At 40.1% G+C, this 22104-nt stretch overlaps 1 pseudogene; it reads right to left on the bottom strand.

Moving 5' to 3' along the window:
- Nucleotides 1–997: 997 nt before the first annotated feature.
- LOC110902118 lies at nt 998–20406 on the bottom strand (annotated as a pseudogene).
- Between the last annotated feature and the right edge of the window lie 1698 nt (nt 20407–22104).

The raw sequence follows: 22104 nt of genomic DNA, 5'->3' as shown, positions 1-22104 counted from the left end.
TGTTGGACGTTCAAAAAAAAGTATCAAATTAATGTTTGCACTCGTATTGATAAGGCCAACTAATATTACCTGTGTTTCAGGAGTAATATTCTTTAACTGTAAACCCATTACAACCAATTTAAATTTAAATGGGTTTAGTGGATTAAATTTCCAAGAATTATGTCGATTTTTTACCATTTGTTTATACATAATCAACAAAACTTTGTACAATATTTGATTTTGATCATTCTTAGTAGCTAGTTACTGCTAATCAAACCAATTCTGAGTATTGTTTTGTTAATAATCCAATTAGACTTGCATTTAATACTATACCATATTGGTATGTGGTTTAATAAAGTCAAACTTGAAAGTGGCATGAAAAAATAGAGCGTGTATCATCTGTTCAAGTACTCTTGTGTTGATTATTGACTTAAAATTGAGTTATTAACTTAAAATTGGTTGTACATTCTCCGGTTTATTTCAATTATGAACATGGTTCTACTAATCGGCCGTTCAGCTCACCCCTAACATTTGTAGACAGTCGTAAAAAATCCAATAACAGAGCAATATCAGAGGAGTTGAGACAGAACGATTAATCATCAACCAACAACTTAATATGACAACCAGATATGTACACACGAATAGCAAGAAACTGAAACTACAACAGATATACACCATCGACGAAACCAATTTATAGCAACTTAATATGACCAGTTTAACCCATTTATATTAAATTTTGATTTCTCAAAATGTGTTTTTATGCTATAACTTAAATTGGTTGGATATTTTATACAATAATTGTAATTAAAAAGAGAACTTGACAAAAGATCTTATAATTAAAAAGTAATTGTTTTATATACATTTGTATTTTTTTGTTGAAAATTTTTATTTTTTAAAATATTAATATGCGAAAAAAAATATAAAAAAAATTCGGGTTAAACAGATCTTGTTCAGGTCAACCCGCGAATATTTGGGTCATGCTCGAGTTCATGTGTTTGAAACAATTTTCGGGGGTTCGTATAAAATTATTAGGATCGGCTCGGATTGGATACAAACCAATCACACTCCACTCCATATCCTTTCTTTAGCAAAACTTCAGGAGCAATATAGTCAGGTGTGCCGACAGTAGAATAAGCCTACATCGTTTCAACACCAAAGATTCTTAAAACGCTCATTGCCTTAATATCAATGCATTTGGTAAAATGAAACTAGTAAAATAGCTTACAAGCATCTAGGGCCGGCAAACATAACCCGAAACATCATTTACGGGTAGGTTTGGGTCATTTTTTCAACCTCCGGGTTCCTTTGGGTTTGGCAAAAGTAAAAGACGGGTCAAGGTGGATATCTAACAAATTCTTAATCTAGATGAGTGGGTCAGAATGGGATGGGGCATCTAACATAACGGGTCAGAATGGGTCAAGCAACTAACACAACGGGTTCTTCATTATTCATATTGAAGATTAAAGAGAAACATGTTGTAGCTAGTGTACAGTAAGCCTCCTTCAGCTACCGCCTTGGTCGTCAGCCCACCGCCTTCGTCTACCTCCGTCGGCCACCACCTTCGTCTACGGCCGTCGGCCACCGCCTTCGTCCCGTCGTCGGCCATCGCCCTCTCCCACGTCCACCGCCTTCATCTTGAGAGTCAATACAGTCACAAAATCGATTCTCACATATTATTTAAGCAATCGCCAACAAAAATTTACACAACTCATTTTGTTCTTCACAATTTGTACGTGTGAGAGAGAAAGAGAGAGGGGTGAGAAGACTAAATAGAAAAGTGGTAAGTGTAAAAATATACTGTGGGTACAATACACTGGGACTATACAATTTGCCTATTTTTATTAATTTTTTATTAATTAAATATTCAATATGTTTTTGCAGCTTTTTGACTTTTGTGTAGAATAATCAAACATTATACAAACAGAGTTACAACTCACACACATGTATATTAATTTTCTTATCTTTCAAAAAAACATGTATATTAATTTTCTTTAAAAAAACATTTTTTAACCAGCCCGACCCGAAACCCAGTCTGACCCGAACTCGTTCCGACCCGAACTCGTTTTGACCCGAACCCGTTTCGACCCGAACCAAAACAACCCTTTTTTAATTGACCCGTTTTGACCCGAACCCGTTTCGACCCGGACCCGTTTTGACCCATGACCCGATCGGACCCGACTCGTCCTGTTTGTCAGGTCTACAAGCATCCTCCTATTTCGCTGCCTATGCAGCAATTGCTCTTGTTGAGTGTGTTTTGGTATAGCTGGACGCCTGTCACTTTGAAGGGCCTCGAATAAGTTATTTGCAGCGGTAAAATCTATCTTGAAAGTTAGTGCAGTCTAATGGTTTACATAATCCAAAATCCGACAATTTCATGAGCCCAAATTTATCAAGCAGCAAGTTGTTGGGGTTTAATATCCAATATGAATGTAATTATCTTTGTGTATTGATTCGATTGCCAAAACAGTTTCGCCAATGTAAAACCATGCTTCATATTCGGTCAACGTATCCTTTCGCATGAGTAAAGTCGTCATATCTCCACCGGAAAGATATTCCATTATGAGGTAAAAAAGGATTGGTGAATTTGACTTTTGTATGGTGGTGTAAAAAGTAAGATTATTTACCTCACCGAATGCACCCTTTCCTATCATTGTTAATGGTTCAAAATAATCGGCACCCGTTTTATGTCTCTGAAAGCGCATGTATTTTGTCTCTTTTTTTCTGAAGATGTTTAAGTAAATCGTTTTGCTCTTCTTCAGGGACCTCTGAATCAGCCAATTTCTTCTTGAGAACATTAAGCCTACATCAAAAATGGATTTCTGTTATCATTTTTAGTATTATAGCTTTTAAAAGATGCATATACCCATCAAATAAACATCAATTTAGCACTGTCACCAGGGTAAAATTCACATTATCGAAGTAGGGACAACTTTCTGGCTACCCTCCTAAACGACCACTTATGTACAATGAGTAAAATGACTTATATACCCTTTTGAAGGACCATTTTGTAGGTCCGGCTAGGAGGATCTAGTCGCCTAATCCTTGTGTACAAACCAACCCAGTTGTGCGGAATCCAACCGGAAAGGCAAACCGAGATAGAACACGCAAATACACGACACACAATATTCACCGATTAACACCTCTGTATTAATACGTATGAAAGGTTCGTTTACAAGCTCAATGTTTACAAATGAGTTTTGCAAACTCACTCAAACTCTCGTGTGTGTGTGTTTGCTCTCTATGTGCTCTGTTATGTTCTATGTCTAACTACAGACTATTTATAGCACTACACACAACGAAACAGGATCAGACTTGGCGAAAGGGACCTTGGCGAAACAGAAGCTTGATGAAACACATTTGATGTTGATGAAACAGAGTGAGGTTGACGAAACAGGCTTGTTTCGTCAACTATACTTCTTGTTTCATCAAAGTTGGGCTTGGGCCCAAGTGTTTCGTCAACCAGATTAGCCCATGCCTTGTTTCCATTGATTTAGCCCAAGGACTAGTTCCTTTCCTTTAAGTCTTTTGGCCCATGTTGATCTTTAAGCAAAACGACGGAGGAATGCCGTTGCTCGAGCCGACGTGCGTCATGTCGAGTCACGTCCACAATCATGTATCAACAAACTCCCCCTTGGACGCTACTCGCGTGATTCGCCTTTCATGTCTTCTATGTCGGAGGATCTTCAAAGTCTTCACGTCGTGAAAGCAGAAAGTGTATCAACAAACTACCCGTTTCATGTAGGAAGTGTGTTGACAAACTCCCCCTTAACATAAGCTCCCCCTTGAGTTATGCTCGTAAATGACTTGATCTTCAGTGCTTGAGATCCTTGTGGTGTTGATGATGGTCAGCGGCAACTCGATCATCTTCATCATTTGAGTGCCTTCACGTCGTGTCTTCATTCCGAAGCTTGTCATCGACCATGCCTTTAGAATCTGCACATGCAAGAAATCTAAACGCTTAATGAGAACAACTGCCTGGAATATAGTTAATGGCAAAAGATCAAATACAAATAATCTTAACATACTAAACATACAAATTGAAGGAAAACCCAAAAAGACAAGGTGGCATTTTTGTAATTACCACCAACTATCAAACTTACAACTAAAAATACCTAAAAAAACACAAATTTTTTTAACATTTTTTATTAAAAAATCGCTAAATTTCGTTAGCAAAAAAAAAAAAAAAAAAAAAAAAAAAAAAAAACATTTTTTTTGGCTGCTACTAAAAGTAGCGATTTTTTAATAAAAAATGTTAAAAAAATAAAATAAAATAATTTGTGTGTGTTTTTTTTTTAGATTTTTTTAGGTTTTTCGGGGGGTTTAGTTTTTAGCATTTTAGCTTGGGTGGGGGGGGGGGTTAGGTTTTTTTTAGGTTTTTGCGGGTGGGGGGTGGGGGGGGGGTTAGGTTTTTTTAGGTTCTTTTTTTTTTGGGGGGGGGGGGGTTAGGTTTTTTTTAGGTTTTTGGGGGGTGGGGGGGTTAGGTTTTTTTAGGTTTTTGGGGGGTGGGGGGGGGTAGGTTTTTTTAGGTTTTTGGGGGGTGGGGGGGGTGGGGGGTTTAGGTTTTTTTTTGGGGGTGGGGGGAGTGGTTAGGTTTTTTTAGGTATATTTGTAGAGTAACTTTGATAGTTATTGATAATTACAAAAATGCCACCTTGTCTTTTTGAGTTTTCCTTCAATTTGTATGTTTAGTATGTTAAGATTATTTGTACAAGAACTTTACCCTGTAGTTAATATAAACAAATGACACACGAATGACCATGTCACAATCAAACACTGCCCGAGAGTTTGAAAGTTTAACAAATTAATCATTTTTAGATTCTAACTGTCAAAAACTTGCAAATTTCGACCGTTTATGAAGATTTAGTCACTTCGGTTTTCGTTCAGGTTTCAGGTAACGAAGACTCGAGCTCCAACATCGTACGATCAAAAATAACATAGAAATAAAATCTTTTTGGCTTTTATAAAGTTTATATTAAAACACACCAAAAATCTTTTTGGTATTTTTGAATATTTCAAATGTAAAGACTGAAAGCAGTACATAACTATATACAGACATTCTTTTTGCGAGTTTCGAGGGTAAGAGAATCATATCAGTGTACAGTCATGCCAAAACGCTCTTGTTGTTCAGTTAGTTAACATTAAGATAAGCATCCTATAACAATTATCGGTATTGTTGTCCTCATAAGCTCAACTTATCAGATGTAATCATGGCGAGGGGATACGTTAAGGTATGATTTATACTTACCAACCGTTGTTCATCCACATCACGACACATTCCCGTATAAAGGTATGCACGAGGGTTCATCTTACCGGTGAGTATACCAGTTATCATTTGTTTGACCGTATATGATGTGAGATTCTCACTTATTTTGATTGAAAACAAGCCCTATGTGATAGAATCACTTATTGATGAGGAACTTGATTTTCATATGCATGAGGGCACAGGAGCAAGTCCGTGAACAGGTCAGTACTTTCGTACAGCAGAGAGACGAACTTGACTCCCGGATAAATGTGATATTTTATCACTTATTTGTTTGGACATGTGATTGTTGATCACTTATTGAGGTCGTATGCAATATGTACACGTATGTATAGTATCATGGAAGATCTAGACTTGCGTCCCCATTATTTTTCTGTAAAAGATACAACCATGATACCCAGATGATAAGCAGCATAAAGACCGAATATCTTAGAACCTCGGCAATCTATCAAACGAAATTTCGGTACTAAGACCATATGCCAATGAATGGTTCCCACCTGGTCTTCAGTCGATTAAGATTTATATCACCCTGCACACTTTAAAATGATTGTGAGCCTACCGATACATCTTATATAGAGCTGCTTATCGTTTTTCATTTAAGTTTAAAGAGGTTTGGATAGACCACTGATGTACTATCATTTTCTCTTTTGCTCGCCAGGAAACTCATTTTTGATTTTCTATTGTTTTTGTGTTTTTGAAATTTTTCGATGTTTTTGGATTTTTCAAATTTTGGAATTTACTCCCCATAAAATCAACAAACTAAGATAAATTTAAAAAACACAAAGATATGTACAAAAATGATTTTCCAACGTTGGTTTTACTCTTTCTTGACCTTAATGCCATTTACCAATAATAAAAAGTCAAATCTTGATTTGTCAAATGCTTTGGTAAAAAGGTCGGCACGTTGGTCATCGGTGTGGACCTTAACAACATCGATTAGCCTTTTCTCAAAGCAATCACGTATGAAGTCATATTTGATTTCGATGTGTTTGGTCTTTGAGTGCTGCACAGGATTTCTAGTGATCTGTAATGCAGCAGAATTATCAACGTAAATAGGAGTAGTTAGGAATTCAAAACCGTAGTCGCGTAATTATTGTTGAATCCAAAGAACTTGGGAGCAACAACTTGAGGCAGCAATGTATTCAGCTTCGCATGTTGATGTAGCGACACAAGTCTGCTTCTTGCACTGCCATGTGACTAGGCGATTTCCTAAAAACTGACATCCAGCCGTTGTGGATTTACCGTCGATTTTGCATCCGCCAAAATCAGAATCACTGAAAGCGATCAAGTCAAAGTTATTATCCCTAGGGTACCATAGACCGGTGTCAGGGCAACCCTTCAAATAACGAAAAATACTTTGTGAGGCCTTCGGGTTGACTTGATATCTGGCAAGCAGGCACGTTGGGTACATTATATCTGGCCTTGATGCTGTGAGGTACATAAGAGATCCGATCATCGCGCGATAGTATAAGGGGCTAACAGCTACACCCTTCAAGTCTGGAGTAATTCCGTGATTTAGTGGCAATGGGGTACCGATGGGCGTTGCATCAGACATCTGGAACCGGCTCAAGATGTCACCAACATATTTAGTCTGATGAATGAATATCCCAGACTCAGTTTGTTGCACTTTTAGGCCCAAAAAGAAGGTCATTTCCCCCATAGCACTCATCTCGAATTTATCCTGCATAATGCGCTCGAAATTCCTACACAAAACATCATTAGTAGAACCAAAAATAATATCATCAACGTATACCTGTACCAGTAGAAGATCTCCATCTTGTTCTTTGATGAAAAGAGTACAGTCGATAAGACCTCTTCGAAAACCATTCTCCAGCAGATAATTAGATAAGGTTGCGTACCAAGCTCGCGGTGCTTGATGTAGACCATAGAGAGCTTTGTTGAGAAACCAAACCCGATCGGGATGGATAGGATCTTCAAAACCTGGAGGTTGTTCGACGTATACCTCTTCTTCAACCACACCATGTAAGAATGCACTTATCACGTCTATTTGATAAACCTTGAATCCTTTGAAGGATGCATAGGCTAGCCGAATTGCTTCAAGAAGTGCAACTGGTGCATATACTTCGTTGTAGTCGATCCCTTCAATCTGACGAAAACCTTGAACGACTAAATGTGCTTTGTTCCGGATAACAACTCCACGGTCATCCTTTTTGCATTTGAACACCCAGCGAGTACCAATCTTCTTGTATCCAGCAGGTTTCTCTACAAGTTTCCAGACACCAAGCTTCTGGAATTGTTGTAGTTCTTCCTGCATTGCTTCCACCCATGAGTTGTCCTTCATAACTTCTTTCCAAGTTCTTGGTTATTCCTGTGAGACATAACACGCGAAAGACCAATCAATTTGTTGCCCAGATTCTCGAATCGCTGCATACAAGCCTGCATTGTTGTTGTTCCGCAACATGTTCCTTGTTTGAATGCCACTTTGCACATCTCCAATGATGTTTTGTTGAGGATGGGTATTATGAATCCTTGTTTCAGGATTATCTCGAACTGGAATATTTGTACCCAGATTGTTGAGATTGAGATCAACAACCAATTCAACGCCCGGAATTGACGAAGAGGATGACGCAGTAGCTTCAGCTGTTCTAGGGGCATCCACTGGAGGAGTACCCTCTGAAGTACCATGAACAGCTGTTGTTGGAGCTTCTTGATCTGCATCTAGAAATTCATCATCCTCTGAAGATTCGTTCAATTCAGCAGCATCGTGAAAATCCTCATTGTCGAGAGCATTGTTGTTCACTGAAGATGGTTCTTGATTGACAAGAATTGGACGAACCACTGGTGAAACTGTTGCATTGTCACTCTCGAAAAACATCCTTGCCGCAGCATTTTCTTCAACGGCTTCAACATTGATCGAATTGAAAAATTCATCGTACTCAAACATCCAAGGCTGACCAGGACATTTGACTGGCAAAGTGTGCCTTTGTACTCTGACCTCAGACCATTCCTCGACCCTTTTTGTCTCTAGATTCCAGACTCTTAAGTTCGGAGTGGCATACCCAAGAAAGTATCCCTCAATTGCTTTTGCCCCAAACTTTCCATTAGGATCGATTATTATACATGGAGCTCCAAACGGTTCAAGATATGACAAATCTGGTTTCCGTTTGTGAAGAAGCTCATAACAGGTCTTGTTGTGTCTTTTGACTGTAAGGACTCGGTTCAATGTATAACATGAAGAGGCCACAGCTTCACTCCAGAATGGAATGGGCAACTGCGACTCTACCAACATGGTCCTAGCAGTCTCGATCAATGCGGTTCTTACGTTCAGCGATGCCATTCTGTTGAGGAGTATAGGCTGCACTAAATTCGTGAAGAATACCTTTTGAAGTGCAAAACTCCGCCATGGCATGATTTTTAAATTCAGTACCATTGTCGCTACGTATCCGCCTAACCTTCAAGTTATACAAATTCTCAATCTGAATGATTAAGTATTTGATAATACCAAAGGTTTCGCTCTTGGTACCATGAGCGCCACCCAAGAAAATCTTGAATAGTCATCTGTTATCACGAGGCAATATTGATCATTCCTGATGCTTTTATGCTTGACAGGACCGAACAAATCCATGTGCAAACGTTCAAGAGGAACTGCCACCGTGTTGATTTTCTTAGTAGGGTGTCGCTTCTTCGTTTGTTTTCCTTTCTGGCACGAAACACAGACGTGAAGATGGAAATTTTTAAGAGGAACACCATTCACCAATTCATTTGATACCAAATGATTCATTTTGCGTAAGTGAATGCGGCCCATTCGTCTGTGCCAAGAGATTGAGTCTTTTTCTGTGGCTTTGGAAACGAAACATGTTGCTTGTGCAGACGTAGTGATAGCTTGGCTCATATCAAGGACATACAAATCATTTATCCTTGGAACTGACAAGAGAATCCATTCTTTTGGAATTTTGAAGCCGGGTTTCAGCACATAACATCCATTTGCATCAAAGTGTACTGAGAACTGCTTGTCACAGATTTGAGAAACGCTAAGAAGATTGTGATCAAGTTGTTGCACGAAGTTGATCTTATCAAAACTGACAATCCCGTTGGATATCATTCCTTCACCCGTAATATATCCGCCCTTATCTCCAGCAAAAGCAACATAACCTCCTCTAATAGATTTGACGTCGTAGAGAAGCTTCATGCCGCCTGTCATGTGCCTGGATGCCCCACTATCAACAATCCAATGACTACTGGTAGTTCCTCCTGGAACACCCTGCACATTGTGGTCTTGGGTCTTCCATTTTCATCAACAACAATAACTTCTTTTCTTTGATGATTTGTAAATTGTGATGGTCCCCCTGATTCAATAACCGTTTTTGGTTTCCAGGTCTGTTTGTTTTACCAGTGTTATTCTTTAAAATTTTAACTTCATGGTTGTCTGAAGTTTTTGAATTGTCTGGTTTTACAGAAACAGATGTTTTGTCAAACACGTCGGTTTTAATCGCCTTTTCAATTTTCTTGACCTGTTGGCGTTTCTGTTTCTTTTCCCTTTCTTTTACAAGGCGGGGATCTTGTTTTACAGAAACAGATTGCTTACGGTCAGTTTGGTCACGGGGAACATTAACTTTGTCTTTTTGTTTATGAAGATATGGACAATTTCGAATTACGTGTCCAATTGTACCACATTCAAAACATGATCTTCGCTCAACAAACTCCGAAGCATCATGTGATCGTCTTGCCGATGATGATGAACTTTGTGATCCCGAGGTACTAGGTTTTGAGCTGCTTGGTTCATTTCTTTTTAACACAGTTGCTTTCTTAACAAAATCTAAGTTAGATTTGTTTTCAAACGTTTCAATTTTGTCCGTTCCCTTAGATTTCACAAAGTTTACATTTTTGTTCTTCTTTTGATTCGGCTTCTTTTGACCTTGAGCTGGTGGTTTTCCTTTGGGTTTGGTATGATTTTGCTGTTTTTGCACTGTTGGTGATTTCTTATTGCCAAATTGTTTTCGAATTTCGGCCTTTGGAACAGGAGGACACTGTGTTACCGTAACATGTGATCCTGTCTTTCCCAAAAACTTACTTGTTGAATTTTCAAAGACTTTACTGATCAATGATTGATTAACGTTCTTAATAGGAAAATCTTTGTCGGAATAAATTTTATCATCACCAACAAGAGTGTACAGCAAATTCACACTCTCCGACTCTTTTACAGACGAGGACTCGATTGCAACAGTCTTAGCGGGTTTTACAGGAGGATCACAAAGAATGTAATTCTCAAGAGGTGTGTCCTCATCTTTGATAACCGCATCAGACTTTGCTGGGATAGCATCATCGGATTCATCATCAGAAGAATCAACATCCTCAATAATGACTGGAGGATCCTGACTCAGTTCAGCAGAAGACACACATGTATCTGCTGATACATCTGAATCTGATGATACTTCTTTCTTGTATCCGAGCCCTGTTGCAAATTCCTTAACATCTAGAGGAATAGATGGTTCAAAGAAAGCTCTGTCTTCCTCATCAGGCATCGCATCATAATTGTGTCTCACAGGTGGTGGACATTTCTTGTAGCCTACGCATGTGACATCCCTTTTCTCTTTCTGAACGTCAATGATCTGATCCAACACATAGCTAGAGCTCAAATAACTGTCTAGCTTAAGCTGGATCGCCTCACTTTCAGTTTTCACACAAGCCATTTCTTTTTGCATTATATCAAGGCGAGTTATATACAAATTAATGTCAGTTTGTTTTCTGGAAACCATTTTTGTCAGCTCGGTTTTATCTTTCTTTAATTTTTCGATTACCAACTTAAATTCCTTTTCATGGTTTTCATAAAACATGTTGGCTTCAGTGCACTTAGAAAGATCCACGGTTAACTTCTGGTTGTGGATGAATGTCACATCATATTTCTCTTGCAAAGCCTCATGTTTGCTTTGCAACTCACACCACTTGGCATTCAAAGAAACATGCTTGTCTTGCAAGTCAAACAAACTAGCTTGTAAAGCATCATGTTTGCCTTGCAACTCAGACATGTTTGCCTCTAAATCAGCACATTTAACATGCAAACTATCACAATTATCACAAATAGCAGCAGTGGGTTCATCGACACATACCTGACTTGATGAACTGTCGACATTAGCCATAAAGGCTGAATGGAGAGAAGACGAAGAATAAGCAGCTTGATCCACCAAGATAGATCTTCTTTGAGTTCCTGCTGCAGCTTCCTCCAAAAGCTCATCAATGTCTGCATCAACTGACGCACTTGATATCTCACCCACATGATCATCACCTGAAGTCGAGGATTCTTCATCTGAACTCCTACTATAACCAGAAGAGTCTTCATCCTCAGAAGATTCACCACCATTGGCGGAAGATTCTCCACCACTGGCGTGATTTAAAGCCTTAACAACCTCAGCAAAACAGGCTGTTCCATCCGGAGCATCACCACTCAACTGGATTGTCCAATCACAACCTTCATCTACTTGAACCACAAGTGTCTGGTTGGCATTTGATGGTCCCGCTTGGTTTTGGTTGTTGACAGGTATCAACGTACGTTCATTGTTCCTGTTCTGGTTCTGCTGGTTGCCTTGGTTTCTGAAGGGATTCTGGTTCCCATGCTGTGCTGGCCTTGTACATTCCCTTTTGAAGTGACCCCGTTCACCACAGTTAAAGCACTTTACAGCCTGTTTATCGAACCCATACTTGGTGTCTTTTTTGCTTTCCAAGCTGGTTCTGCCAGTTCTTTCCATGAAGTCCTTTGCCCTCCTCACAGCACTAGCAAAGGCCCACTTGATATCCATCAAGTCCATCTCTTCCTTGTCAATCTGCTGATAGTCTTCTTGTGTCAGATTAATGTTGCCAATCTGACCTTCCACTAACCCACAGTACGCGCTCACTAATGTGTTAAGCAGCTCCATGTGTTTCTTTACTACTTCCACACTGACCTTTGAAAAGCTTGAAGTGTCGAGCCGTACTGTATTTGGCTTTGATTGCTGACCAGCAGATGATGTACTTCCATAACACGCTTGTTGTTGAGCAGGAGGATGTGGTTGTAGTGGATTTCCATACAAGTCTGTGGTGGGAGCTGGCTTAACAGGAACTTGTATCTGATTGCCATACAAATCGGTGCTTGTGACAAACGCCGTTTGAAGTGGAGCATGTGAACCGGGTTTTGCAGACGTAGTACTAGAAGTTCCATAGTACATATCAGGATTGCATGGCACAATGGATCTTGCAGAAGAAGTACTGGATGTTCCATAATACATCTCAGGATTTTGTGGTACAGGAACTCTTTTCGCCTTTAAGGTTTCTTCCTGATCTTTGTTTTCCAAGAGCTGAACAAAGTCGTTGATGGAATAGCCAAAACTCCATTATACTTCAGAATTTCCAAGAAACTATTCCACTGAGGTGGCAATGCATCTGCAAACTTTTTCACTACCTCTGTTGGAGTTGTTACTACTCCAAAATTACCCAACTCTGTAAGCAAGTGATAGAACCGACTTGTCATGTCTCCCAACGATTCCTTATCCATACACGTGAAGCCATCGAACTCTTTCTTGAGTAGATCGTGTCGCAATTGACGTGTTGCTTCATTCCCTACCCCTCTGGTCTTCAACGCATCCCATAATTTCTTCGTTGTCTTGAAACTGACAAACTGATGGTAAATATCTTTGCTTAACGCCTGAGTAAGAATGGCGTATGCTTTCTTTTCCAGATCATACGTCTTCTTTTGATCTTCAGGAAGATCTGCAAACGTAGCAGCAGATGAAGCGGCAACCTCTATCGCTTGATCGAAATCTGTGGTGAAACGTATCCACAATTCTGTATTTTGACCAAGAACGTATGTATGAAATCTATCAACCAATCCCGGATATTCATTTAAGTGCATCAACTTTGGAGGTCGATTCAAACTTCCAGTTTCGCTCTCGCTCAATAAAATGCTTTGAATACTGGGCGTCTGATTTGATACAAAAGCCCATTGACCGGTTGTTATAGCATTTGCTTGCGAAGAAGTGGACACGGGAGATTCCGCCCATGAGGGAGATAAACTTGTATTCCGATAATTTCCCTCATCCGGAGACGGAGTTCCCCACAAACTTGGATTCATGTTTGATAGAGAACAAAGAATACCTGAAAATCACACCTCAAACAACTAGTTAACCCACAAATGCAAACTTTCTGCTTGAAATCACAAGTGTTTCGACGAAACTGTTTCACGAAACAGAATATTTTAATTTTTTTTTTTGACGGAACAGAAATTTGTTATGGGCTATCACTAAATATGACCAGACACTTTTAAATTTATGTGGGTGTTGGCCTTTTAAATGACGAAACAGAAGTTTTTTTTTTTAACTTTGGGCTTTTGATGAAAGTCAACGAAACACAGCCCACCAATTTGTAAATGACAAAATGAAAATTTTTGTTTCGTAGAATATAGTTGACGAAACAGAAAATTTAAATTTGGGCCCAAAGGTGTTAAGCCCAAGTACTTGTTTGACGAAACAAATTAAAATGGCTGCTTTGGGCTTTTTGACGAAACCAAAAAGTAATTAAGCCCACTATGATGAAGTTCCCTTTTGTTTCGTCGATAAATTGGCCCAATTTTTCAGTTTCGTCGAGACTATTTATGGCGAAATAGAACTTGTGTTTCGTCGATGATCTTGTTTAGACAAGGTGTGTTTCGTCGAAAAAGCTGCAGTGGGTTGGTAAACTTTTCAAGCCTTATCCTGGTCTGACACAACAGAGACTACTTTCAGCTAAGGCATGTTTCTTTCACCAAACAAGGTATGGTTTGAATATTATAATCACTTTAACAATTTCCAATACACAAACAAGTTTCACAAACAACTTTCAAGAATCAAAAAGTAAATTTTTATGATGAACACTTGAAGGTTGCAAGAACACTATGAATTTTCGGTAAAACTATGAGTTTTCCGGTAACCCGAAACTTTCCGAACACTCGATTTTTGCTAAAATGTTTAATAAAAACCAACAACTAACATGAGTACATTATAAACAACAAGGTTTTTAACAAAACACCAAGCAAAAACACAAGATATTTGAAGATTTGTCCAGATTTTTAAGAAAAATAAAAACTTCAAACACCCGGAAAACACCCGAAAACACTCGGTTTTAACAAGGAGAAGAGCCAAGGCTCTGATACCACTTGTAGGTCCGGCTAGGAGGATCTAGTCGCCTAATCCTTGTGTACAAACCAACCCGGTTGTGCGGAATCCAACCGGAAAGGCAAACCGAGATAGAACACGCAAATACACGACACACAATATTCACCGATTAACACCTGTGTATTAATACGTATGAAAGGTTCGGTTACAAGCTCAATGTTTACAAATGTGTTTTGCAAACTCACTCAAACTCTCGTGTGTGTGTGTGTTTGCTCTCTATGTGCTCTGTTATGTTCTATGTCTAACTACAGACTATTTATAGCACTACACACAACGAAACAGGATCAGACTTGGCGAAAGGGACCTTGGCGAAACAGAAGCTTGATGAAACACATTTGATGTTGATGAAACAGAGTGAGGTTGACGAAACAGGCTTGTTTCGTCAACTATACTTCTTGTTTCATCAAGGTTGGGCTTGGGCCCAAGTGTTTCGTCAACCAGATTAGCCCATGCCTTGTTTCCTTTGATTCAGCCCAAGGACTAGTTCCTTTCCTTTAAGTCTTTTGGCCCATGTTGATCTTTAAGCAAAACGACGGAGGAATGCTGTTGCTCGAGCCGACGTGCGTCAAGTCGAGTCGCGTCCACAATCATGTATCAACACATTTGTCTACTCAAATATAATGAGGGACTGTAAGTGTAAACTACTATAACCAACCCAACGCTTGCCGGCCAATCCCGCCCAATCTCAACTCCAGCAACCTAAACCACAGTATCACCAATCCTCAAAATAATTTTAACAAACAAAACTCAGTAACTTAATTTCGAATTCATGCCTATTAAATAAAGGAAACTGAGGGAAATTATCCAGTACCTTCGGAATAGGTTGAAGTTATCCTCGTCTCCAGCGGGTTTTTGTGAAACAATACATGGGATTACAGCCACATTTCACACAAGCCGCCAATGAATACACTAATCTCAGCTACCTACCAAAAACTCACCACCTCCACCAACAAAATACTGTAGGAACCGTTCGCATAAATAAATAAAATAAACAAATTTTATTGCCGATTACAATACAAAGAAAGCAGAAAAATAAGCAATACTATTACAACTGAAAAAAAAAACAAATACAAGAAATGGAGTAGAAGCAGAGTGGCTGAGGCACGTGAACACACGCTTCCCTTAAAACAAATTCCGAGTCTCCCAGGAGTACTCGTTTTGTTTCCCAGGGTACAACAGCCGGAGCAGAAGTACTGCCGGAATTCGCCTACAACCCGAAGGTTACCTTGAAAGCTGCAAGGAGAAGAAGATTAGAAGTGTGTGGAGAATTGTTTGCATATAGCTGTTGTTGCTGGTGTTCCTCTGATGTGGGTATGGAGCTGTATTTATACAGCTCCTAGGTTGAAATAGTCAAAACGAATTAAATGAGAGGTTTAAATTGCATTAAACGTCTTCAATGCAATTTAATACGTCATTTAATTCTCAGTCAAAGCCTATTAACTCGTCAGTTACGAAGTTGGACTGAAACTGCCCTGTCATTCAATGCTGTAAGCTTCTGCGCGCGCGCGCCCAGGTCTGCACACCCATGCGCGGTGCGTCCTCTTGGCTCACTGTCGTGCGCGCATGCGCCACGTCACCATGCGCGGTGCGTCCTCTTGGCTCAAGTCCATGCACGCGTGCGCCACGTCACCTGTGCGCCTATACGAGCGCGCCACACAGTCGCGCCGTATTGGCTCACTCTGGTGCGCCACGCACGACACAGCAGGACCCGGACCCATGCACCATGCGCGCAACCGCGCGCCATATGTACTCGCGCGCGCATGCGCATGACTGCCACGTCATGCGCCGCATCACCTACCACTTGGTCCTTGCAACCCTTGTGCTCCACCACGCGTGCGCGGTCAAAAGTGCAAAGTGCGCCATCAAAGCGCCACATTGCGCCTCATCGCCCACGCCACGCGCGCGCGAGCGTGTGCGAGTGCGAGTTAGGGTGCTCCGCACCCTTCGCGAGGACACTAGTGTGTGCTTCCATGAAACAATAAGGATGGAGAGTTCCACCTTAAATACCCATTTAAGTTCCATCTCTCCTCCTATGTGTGACAAGGTGCTACTTTCCCTTTAGTTTCAGCATTGAATGTTCCAAACACCCAACTTTGAGCATCGATATCTCATTCATCTTAGCTCGGTTTTGGACGTGGTTTAGTTCGTTGCGAAGCTCTTCCAACATAGAACACAAACCCACAAATAAATACATAAAACCCGCTCATTTTATTATATTTATTTCTTGTCCAAAATAGGAAAAAATCATTTTCCTATATTTGTGAAAAATGCTATTTTCACCTATTTTTCCAACAATCCCCCACATGAAAAATGCTATTTTCATCAAATTTCCAACAATCCCCCACATGTATGGAAATGGATCTTTTCCTTACACTTTTCAACGATAAACTTCGACAGTTGAGTATTGCAAGATAGGTCGGTTGAAGCCTTTGAACCTTCTTTTGTGAAGCAAACTTAGCTTACTAGCGGTGTGTAGACGCGATGTCCTTGAACATACCCCCATTTGTGTAAACGACAATACACTTCACACAATACTCTCCCTGGTTTGGCCAACTCCTCATTGTCGTGTCCTATTATGGTCCTGGAACACTAGCCTGGTTCTGCGAGAGCTCTAGGATTTGCGCACCCCACAAATCCATTTGAAGCGACCCTATTATGGTCCTGGAACATAGGTGATTCCCATGAATCATTAAAAGCATCATGGTTATTTGATTTCCCGAAATCATTAACCTTAATATGCTTAACCTCACTTCATGTCACTGATTGGAATGGACTAGGAAGTATATGTAACTCCCTTTTATTTAGTTTGGGGTACTCCCCCACAGTGACTCCGTTTTGGTAATATGATTAAGTTGTCCTATTGAACTTAGATCTTGGGATCTCCAGTCAACTAAGTTAGGTTTCCCTCATATTCCCATTTACCACGGGCTTTAGTCCCATTCCTCTTGACGACGTTTCTACTAACTTTCTGCTTAAGCCTTTTGTAAACGGGTCCGCAATGTTATCCGCTGATCTCACATAATCAATTGTGATAACACCCGTTGAGAGTAGTTGTCGTATCGTGTTATGTCTACGTCGCATATGCCTTGATCTGCCATTGTACATCAAGCTTTGAGCTCTACCAATCGCTGATTGGCTATCACAATGTACACATATGGCTGGCAAAGGCTTTGGCCATCTTGGAATATCTTCCACGAATTGACGTAGCCATTCCGCCTCCTCGCCTGACTTATCCAAGGCGATAAATTCGGATTCCATTGTGGATCTTGCTATTACCGTTTGCTTAGAAGACTTCCAAGCAATAGCAGCTCCTCCAAGTGTAAAGACGTAACCACTTGTTGATTTGGAATCTTTATTATCCGATATCCAGTTTGCATCAGTGTATCCTTGGATCACTGCTGGTTGTCGGGTATAATGCAATCCATAATCTCTTGTGTATCTTATGTATCTAAGCACCCTCGTGATAGCCTTCCAATGATCCGCGCAAGGATTGCTGGTGTATCTACTTAGCCTACTCACCGCGTAAGCCAAGTCGGGTCTAGTACATGTCATTAGATACATTAGACTGCCAATAATTCTTGAATACTCTAACTGAGCAAATCCATCTACTTTATTCTTCTTGAGATGTTGGGAGGTATCAACTGGAGTTCGAGCTACACTCGTATCTCCCGAGTTGAATTTTTCAAGAATTTTATCCACATAGTGAGATTGACTTAACACAAGACCATCTTGGGTTCTTATGATCTTTACTCCAAGAATCACATCCGCTAAACCCATGTCTTTCATGTCAAATCTCGCTTTCAACATGCTTTTAGTAGCTTTGATAATTTTATCATTACTCCCAATGATAAGCATATCGTCTACATAAAGGCATAAGATCACATAACCTTCATTTGTGTCTTTGAAATAAACACATTTGTCGCACTCATTTATTTTGAAACCATTGTCAATCATGACATGATCAAACTTTTAGTGCCATTGTTTTGGTGCTTGCTTCAAGCCATACAAAGACTTGACGAGTTTACATACTTTACCCTCTTGACCTGGGGCGGAGAAACCTTCAGGTTGCTCCATGTAAATTTCTTCTTCTAAATCGCAATTTAGAAATGCGGTTTTAACGTCAATTTGGTGAACTTCCAAATTTCTTAAAGCTGCAATAGCAAGAACCAATCTAATCGAGGTTATGCGCGTCACAGGCGAGTAGGTATCAAAGTAATCTAGACCTTCCTTTTGTCTAAATCCTTTAATCACCAACCTAGCCTTGTATTTATCAATACTTCCATCAGTTTTCATCTTCCTTTTGAATATCCAACGATATCCAAGTGGTTTGCAACCAGGTGGAAGATCTACTAACTCCCAAGTATGATTTTGCAATATAGAATCTATTTCATTTCTTATTGCTTCTTTCCATTGAGGTCCTTCTGAAGAGGAAACCGCTTCGCGATATGTATTGGGCTCGCCCTCAACCATATAGCTAACGAAGTCTGGACCGAAGGATTTTTCAACCCTTGGCCTTTTACTTCGCCTACGATCGGTTTCTTCAACCTTAGGTTGTTCATGTGTCTTATCATGAACCACCTCATCAACTGGTGTAGATGAACTTTCACCTACTTCAAAATGAGGTGTTGATGACGTTGCATGTGTTTGTCTTCTCAAAGGAAACACATTTTCAAAGTAAGACACAACGTTAGGATTCACCTCCATAATAGTGTTTACGTGTACATCAGGATTCTTGGACTCATGTACAAGAAAGCGATGTGCACTACTTTGATGCGCATACCCAATAAATATGCAATCAACAGTTTTGGGTCATATCCTAAGAGCCTTAGGAGGTGGTACAATCACCTTTGCTAGGAACCCCCACACTTTCAAGTATTTGTATGGAGGCTTCTTCCTTTTCCATAACTCATATGGAGTTTCGTCTCTCTTTTTGAGTGGTATCTTGTTCAAAAGATAATTAGCCGAGAGAATGGCTTCCCCCCACAGTTCGTGGCTCACCCCAGAACTTATCAACATGGCGTTCATCATTTCTTTCAATGTGCGGTTCTTTCGTTCCGCCACGCCATTTGATTGTGGAGAATAAGGAGGTGTACACTCATGTACAATGCCACTTTTTGCGCATAACTCGGCAAAAGGTGCAACATATTCACCTCCTCGATCGCTTCGCAAAGCTTTTATCTTCTTTTGAAGTTGATTCTCAACTTCATTTTTATATAAGATAAATTTACTTATTGCTTCATCTTTACTTTTTAGTAAATATACATAGCAATATTTAGTACTATCGTCAATAAACGTGATGAAGTACTTATTTCCACCTCTTGTGGGTACCGCTTTTAAATCACAAATATCAATGTGAATTAAATCAAGGGGTTCGGTTATTCGTTCAACCGATTTCGATGATGTTCTTGTAAGTTTGGATTCAATGCATGTTTCACATTTATAGTGTGAATCAATATGGAATGTTGGTATACAATTTAAATTGATTAAACGGCGTATTGAATTAAAATTTACGTGACCTAATCTACCATGCCATTTATTCGATTCAGAAAACTCAAGCATATAAGTAGAAGTAGTAGCAATTTTATTCATGTTTTTCTTGACTGCCATTACATTCAACTTAAACATTCCATTTTGGGCATAGCCCTTGCCTACATACATTCCTCGTTTAGTTAGTACAAATTGATCGCTCTCAAAAACTAAACGGAATCCAAACTTATTAAGCAACCAACCCGAGACTAGGCTCTTGCGCAAGTCTGGGACATATAGCACGTTGCTTAGAGTGAGCTCCTTCCCTGAAGTCCACTTCAAAATCACCGTTCCTTCACCCTTGATGTCCGCGGTGGCTGCATTTCCCATGTACAGCTTCTCATCTCCCGCAAGCTCCTTGAAGGTGGTAAACATGCTCCTGTCTGGGCATACGTGACGGGTCGCTCCCGTATCAATCCACCATCCTTTTGGAGTGTTGGTCACCGCATTGACCTCATCCAACATTGCGGTTTTGTCGGAAATCATTGCCACCAAAGGCATTCCGTCTTCATCCACCATGTGCGCACGCTCACGCTTCGGTTTCTTGCATTGGTTAGCCCGATGCCCAGGCTCGTCACAGTTGTAACAAGTCCCTTGGAACGTTTGAGGTTTCTTTTTCACAACCCCTTTCTTCGGTCCAAGGTTGCTAGCCTTTGCTTTCCCTTTGTCCTTTTTCCCCTTGCCCTTCTTGCCCTTAGAGGATTGCCCATGCTCAACCAGATTTGCGCTAGCACTAGTCTGCGCAACGCTGCCTTTTAGGGCAATTCTATTGTCCTCTTCAATCCGAAGACGAACAATAAGATCCTCTATAGTCATCTCCTTTCGTTTGTGTTTAAGATAATTCTTAAAATCAACCCAACTAGGAGGTAACTTTTCAATCATCGCTGCCACTTGGAATGTCTCGCTAAGTGTCATGCCTTCCGCAGAGATGTCATGAAGTATAATTTGGAATTCTTGGACTTGATTCATAACTGTTTTAGAATCAACCATTTTGAAATCCAAAAAACGGGCTACCACAAATTTCTTTGTGCCAGCATCCTCCGTTTTGTACTTCTTGTCTAATGCATCCCAAAGGTCTTTGGAAGTCTTGACGTTGTAGTAAACATTATACAACGCATCCGACAACCCGTTTAACACATAGCCTCGACAAATAAAATCCGAGTGCTTCCAAGCCTCTACCGCGTTCAGAGCCTGAGCGCTGGTCTCCCCTTCCGCAGGTTGGGGAGCGGATTCAGTTAAGAACCTCGCAAGGTTCATGGTGGTCAGGTAGAAGAACATCTTCTGCTGCCACCTCTTAAAGTGTAGACCCGAGAACTTCTCGGGTCGTTCAGCGTGATTGGCCACTGTGGACGCTCCCACAGTGGTGGCGTTAAGGGGGGTTCCCGTCACAACATTTGTGGTGTTGTTAACGTTGACATTTTCGTTCGACATGCTGAAAACATTAAAATTTTAAAAGTTTAGTCAAAAAATTCTGATTTACGCAAAAACCAGAAGTAAACAATTAAATTTTAATTTTTACCACAAATTTACTGTTTAGGCTTCTAAGTCCAACTTTGAAGACCAAAACAGAAAATTTTTATTAGTTATAACTTACTGATTGGCTTCTAAGTCCAACTTTGAAGACCAAGTCAGAAAGTTTATTACCAATTTAGGACAAAATATGAGATGTAACCAATTGTTTTCAACCAAAGTCGCTCATTTGAAGAAGAAAACAACAAAAAAAAAATCTGTTTTTAAAACACAAACTGAGTGAAAACAAAACTGGTTTGAATCACGAACAGAATGGTTTTGATTACACGAACGGTTTTAAAAATTTGTTTTAAGATTGTAGGAACCGTTCGCATAAATAAATAAAATAAACAAATTTTATTGCCGATTACAATACAAAGAAAGCAGAAAAATAAGCAATACTATTACAACTGAAAAAAAACAAATACAAGAAATGGAGTAGAAGCAGAGTGGCTGAGACACGTGAACACACGCTTCCCTTAAAACAAATTCCGAGTCTCCCAGGAGTACTCGTTTTGTTTCCCAGGGTACAACAGCCGGAGCAGAAGTACTGCCGGAATTCGCCTACAACCCGAAGGTTACCTTGAAAGCTGCAAGGAGAAGAAGATTAGAAGTGTGTGGAGAATTGTTTGCATATAGCTGTTGTTGCTGGTGTTCCTCTGATGTGGGTATGGAGCTGTATTTATACAG

This window comes from Helianthus annuus, chromosome 13, assembly GCF_002127325.2.
Source record: "Helianthus annuus cultivar XRQ/B chromosome 13, HanXRQr2.0-SUNRISE, whole genome shotgun sequence".
Taxonomy (NCBI): Eukaryota; Viridiplantae; Streptophyta; class Magnoliopsida; order Asterales; family Asteraceae; genus Helianthus; species Helianthus annuus.
Note: the sequence above shows the minus strand (reverse complement) of the source record. Positions and strands in the feature narration are given on the sequence as shown.